The following is a 6337-nucleotide window of genomic DNA, read 5'->3' on the forward strand; positions in this document are numbered from 1 at the left end:
AAAAAAGCTAACAATAAATCACTCTTTTATTTTATGCACAGCGTTTTCAATGGTTCTTAAATTTGTTTTTGCATGTCTCGGTTAATTTATTTATATAAGAAATGGTTTCCTTGTGAAAGTGTTCTATTATATTTCGTATTTTTCCTGAAATAATAAAAAAAAAAAAACCAACAAAACTTAATTTAATAAGAAAGAGCCTACAAAATGAATTTTTATTTATTTAATTGATATTGAAATTGCAAGATTAATATAATTAAATAATTTTTGTTGTGTTATTTTTCTATATAATAAAAAAATGTAGTCAGATGTTATTTAAAAAAAAATAAACAACCTAGTAATTATTAAATTTATATGCACTGAAGAATAATATAAAATAAAAATAATATAAAAAAAATATATTGGAATTATTCAATCAACTGATAAGCTCATATATATAAAAATATTTTTTTAATTAGTGGTCGATATTCCTTTTATTATTTTCTACTTACTTGATTATAAATCTTTTATCCTAATTTTTAAACATTCTTAGGAGGCTGTATGGCTACTTATTATTTTTAACCCAGTTAGAATATAAAAATAAAATACAAAAAATTCATAATCAAGACTGTAAGTGTAAGTGTATAACCTTTAATGATAAAACAAATTTATGACATTGTATAATTCTGAAGGTGAAATAGAATAAATTCCAGAAAGCAAGCATGTAAGAAAGTAGAAAATAAAGGAAGAGCTTAAGTAATTCAAAGTTACACGTCCTAGAAAATTGAAAAAAACACATAACAAAAATAAATACTTATATAATTTTTTTTATTTTACAATTTTAAATACATAAATATAGTCAATTCTTATCTAGGGTGTTGAACCAGTCAATAGTTCAAGATGGAGAGTTTTAGCGATAGATATGGTCTGCTCAAATGGCAAACAATAGGTATCTCATACATAGAATAGATATCAATACCATTGATGGTTGAAGGTTTTGAACAACTGCATTGTTTGAAATAGGCCATTGAACAAAGCAGCAAAAACTTCATCCCTTAGATTTCAATAATATATAGTTTTTGTTAGGGAAAATAGGGTTTGATTTTGTATCTTTTTTTTTTTTTTTTTCAAATGAGTCATTATCTAATTTGGGCAATAATTGATTGAAGGAATTTTTCAAAAATTAAAGTTCAATGTTTCAATTCTTTTTAATAAAATTAAAATAAAAGTTTTCAAGAATGGCCTCCTGGTAAACTTTCTGAATTAGACACATACTTAATATACTAATTTTCTTGATTCCAATTTAAAAAAAAAAACAAAGTTTGTTTTTGTGGCGACTTATAAGACCAAGGAGTGATAAAATGAAATAGAGCATCTCAATACTGGGCTAATTTTAATAGAAAATATTTATCGATCAGTAGTCAATTTTAAGGTTGTGATTACAAACAATTTTCAATATAAAAACATTTTGTAAAACATCTAACAAAAAAACTTGATTTGCTTAAAAATGCTTGAAACATTCTCTCTTTTTCTTGAATTAGGTATTTATGTGATAACACATCTTTCAATTAACCTCTTTATTTCTTTTCATATAAATTTTGAGGCGCTCCTCCTATCTTCAGGAAAACCAAGAATATGCATAGTACTATATTTTGAAGTTAATTATAATGTCTTATGTACGCTGCTTAACTATATTTTTATTCATAAATTATATTTTCATTAATATCACATCTATTATAGCCACAAAACCAGACATAGGATGTAATATTAATGTCTTAAATATTTTAATAATTTAATGAAAATAATATTTTCGTAAATATTTTTTTTAACATGTTAGATAAACTAGCATGATATGATAGTCACTAGGGAATGACTGCCTGTAGAGTGAGATATCAACCATTTTTCATCTATGCACTTTAGCTTAAGATAAGCTTCCTAAAAAACATAGATAACCATACATGTAACCAGGTTCTGAAATACTATGAATATACAAAAAATAATTTAAGTAATATACAAAACATTAGTCTTATAAGTATTCATTTTGTAGAGCAAATCAGAATAACCACTGATAAAAATATTCACCCACATTTTATCCTATTTTACATCCTGGAACAAACTGAAGTGGTAAAAGAATAGAATAAAGGTGACCACATTTTTCTGCTCCCAACCAGAGTGTCCATAAATCACCATTCAGTACAAACTTTCTCTTTGTTATTGTGCTATGCATCTGTCTCAGGATGCCAGGATAATCACTAAAGGCAATTATCCAAAAATAAGTTAATTATTTAATTTATATTCAGTCCTGCAAAACTATTCATAGTTTATTCTCTATATAGTTCATAGTTTAATATAATTGGATTCTTTTTCAAAGGCTTGTAGTGTGTTTATAAAAAAATCGAATTAAATACCTTTATATTTATAAAATATTGTTACAATTAATTATATAATATAATAAGGGGTGGTATTGTGTAATATAATATAATATAAATAATATAATATAATAAATAATATATAAGTAAATAAACTACATAAAAGAAATAAGTATTTATTTACAATTTATTGCTATGATTAAAATTATTTAAATGATCCAGATAAATGGTTGCCATAAAATACGGTTGTTAGATTATCACTTATTGCCTAATATATGCCTGATTTGGATGATTCATGCCGTGGGATGTAGCAGCGTAGGTGTCTTGTTCATAAGGGATGGGGTCTGATAAAATACATCTTGCCCTCTCTTCCGTCTTCTTACTTCTGCTTTATGCACTTTGTGTTCTGTGTTCTCCTTACTTCTGTCCCCATTTGTTTCAAAAAGGGGCATCGCCTTTTGGGAAACTTATTTCCTCATAGGCTATTATTAGCCACACCCAAGAAAATACGTTACAATGGGCTGAAACTAAAGTGTTTGGTGCAAGTGTTGTTTATATTTTACCTGCCTACTGACAAAGCCAGCAGGCAATACCTCTTTTTAATAGATTTTTTTAGCAAGGACCTTTTCACCTGTGCCTATTAACCAACTGTGAAGTACCCTGGCACAGGTATGACAAGACATATGGCAAATACTTTTATGATATTAATAATTGTTAATACCTCGATACATATCAATTGGTAGGCATTTCAAAAACAGGCTGAAGAGTGGCCAAAAAGCGTGTGACAAGGTAAAAACAGTTAAAGTGATTTTTGTGATATATCTAAAATTCAAATAATGTTTTATAAGAATATCTGAAAGGATAAAAGCCAATTTTTTTTTTTTTTAAGTTTAAAGTAAAACAAACTAATAAAATTAACTTGTAAAGTCTCAGCTTCATCTTAGTGACAGGATAAGAGAGTTATAAACCCAGTATTTTATCACTCTATATATAAAATATCGAATATATTTTATAATTAGATAGCAATTAACGATTAGAACTTCAAAGTGAGAAGGAAATAATGGTTAAAAGGATGAAAATAACCAAAAAATATAATCATTTACATTCAGATGATTGAATGTTATTAAAAATCTCTGTAATAGCACCATAGTCACAGAATCCTCCAAATGCTATTTTAAATTACCCAGTGAATCATGAATTTTTTATCTAATTGTGCACACTGTAACATAAACCAAATGAATTCGTTTTAAAATCGAATTTACTATTTAAATCAATATATACAAGTATCCAGCTCCATTGGAATTTCCAGAGTAATGTGTGTTGAAGAAGGTTAAAACATAAAAATACTCTCAAAATAGACAACATGCCACTGTCATGACCCAGTGAAAATAAAATTAACATTTCAAAAATTGTTGAACTTAGGGGAGAGGACGAACATGTACAGAGGGACTCCCTGTAGGTACATGCTAAAGAGTTTATAATATATTCAGAAAGCATCACAGTGTACTTTATTACATCAAAAAATCACAATTGCATAGGAAATGTTAAAAATAGCAGCTGGGTAATGTTTAATTTAAAAAATCTTTCCAAAACTCACTGTTGTTTGAATAGAAAGGATGCTTTACACATTAGTCATAATATTTGATCTGTGTTTCTGTACTGTACCAGAGGCTTTTCACACAAATATGGGAATGGAGTCCTTGATAGCACAGTGCAATATTGTGAAAAAAAACAAAACAGAAACTGTGAAAAAGATGATTTCCGCAAGGAAAAATATATTTTTATTCTTTTTTTTTAATTGACAATAAAAGAATAATTCACAATTCGAAACAAAGTAAAAATATAATAAGGAATAGGTACTATGGAGCCATATTAATATTTTGTGGAATATATTAATAATATATAGTGTACAATATTGATGATCCCAGTACAGTGGGTAATAATAATATTATTATTGATTTGTTCTATAATTTGTTGCCATTTTAAAGGCAGCATTATTTTCATAATGCCTCTCTCATTGAAGTCTTCGTCCTTATAGCCGAAAAACTCAAGTAACCGATTTTCACAGTCTTCTCTTGATGGCAATTTCTTATCACCAAGAAAGTTGTGCAATGCAAAACCCAGCTCCATCTAAATGGTATAAAACTATTTTATGGTCGATCTTTAGTTTCTGGGAGATGCTACGATTACTAATATGCCGGTCAACTTCGATTATTTCTGTAATTTTTACATTTCCGACGACGGGCCTGGCAGTGTGAGAAGCGTCTTGAACATAAACACCATTCACAGTTTCAGCCGTCTGCCTTGTATTTTCGCCTTTATCAAAGAAAAACTGTAAAATGTATCGAATTTTCTCTCTGTTGATTTCCATCTTTAACACCCTGTAACTCACAACTGAATGGACCAAACAAAATGAAATGAATGTGAAACAGCAAATGGATTTTTTTTGTGCGAAATTTCACCTTGACAACGAGCACAAATCTGAAATTTTTTGATCGATACTTTACGAGATATCGATCCATACAGCTATCTACTGAAAAAATAATGGATCTTTTTTTCCCCAACCTACATAAATATATGTACACTAATAATATAGTTATAATAAAACATAATAAATATTAATACAAATTTGCAATGGTATGATAACAATAATAGTACTGGTAATAATGCCTATAAATAATAATTAAACCATTTCATTATTCAGAGTTTCATTTTATTCTTTATTCAGTCCATCTAATTGCCAATGTCATATTCTATTATATATTCATCAGTGTTTGGAATAATTCTTCTTTGAATTTTTCTCCATAATGTCTTATACTAATATCCTTTTGAATTATGTGGGAGAGCCATATGTTGTTAATGCTCTCTTAAATTTCTTATTCCTAAATAGAAAATCCGACCTACTTTGCATCCGCCAAGTATTGTCGAAAGTCATGAAGCAATATAACAAGGCAATTTCTTCCATATGGAACGAAACCTATTGTGAAAGAAGAAGAGTACCAGTTAGAATTGCATTATGTTGTAAATATTTCAAGAGAAAGCCATGTCTTAATCTCAGCTGAGATATTTCAATCTCAAGGAGAGTCCAGTGCGACTCTGTAGATAGAGGTTGGTTGACTGCAGCTTGAGGTTAGTTATTTTGGTTCCGACCCTCCAGGTTCAGAACTGCACCTCTCACAATTCCGTTACTGGCCATATTTTTATAAAATGAAAGGAGACGACAAAATCAAAACAAAAGAAAAATTACTCCGGTATCTAAAGCTCCCGGGTTCGGCACCACTTAAGTATCGGGGAAAGCAAAACTTAAAACAGAGAAGAAGGAATAAGATCTTAAAGAATAAGAAGTGACAGTCTTTTTTTTTTTTTTACTTACAAAAAAGGACGAAAAATAAGACAAACTATAAATATACAAAAAAAAAAAATTAAAAAAATTAGAAGAAAGGTAAAATAATAAATATATCGATGAATTCGATCGAGCCGTATATCGATGAATTCGATGTATTGAAATTCGTTACGTAGAAGCTCCACTTTATCATTACAGGTTCGAAGATGAAAGAGGCTAAGAATCTTTCATATTAGCAGTGATAGGTAAATTAAGAAATATATATTATTAGGATTATTAAAATAAATACATTAATAGAAGTTTAAGCTTTATCCTTTGAAAGTAATGTAATAGTAATATTGATTATGAAAATTGGATTTATAAATATATACAGTTAAGAACAAGGAACTTCTGAAATTATAACACTGTTGAGAATCGTAAAAACAACCATTCCTCATTTTGCATATTCTAGCCGTGGATCAATTATTCTTTTACAGTGACGACAACCACCTCCAAGGAAGCAATTATTCCTTCCTTTGCCCGAGGCGTCTCTTCAAAACGTTTCAAGTCTCGTGAGTTTTTCAAACGCATTGGAACAAACGTAGCGTGTAAATAAGATCCTTTTTACATTTTATTTCCCCGGCAGTTCTACCAAAGGGAGTTTGATTGG

The sequence above is a fragment of the Halyomorpha halys genome, unplaced genomic scaffold (assembly GCF_000696795.3).
Source record: "Halyomorpha halys isolate HHAL.00 unplaced genomic scaffold, Hhal_1.1 Scaffold1259.1, whole genome shotgun sequence".
In the NCBI taxonomy this organism is placed as follows: Eukaryota; Metazoa; Arthropoda; class Insecta; order Hemiptera; family Pentatomidae; genus Halyomorpha; species Halyomorpha halys.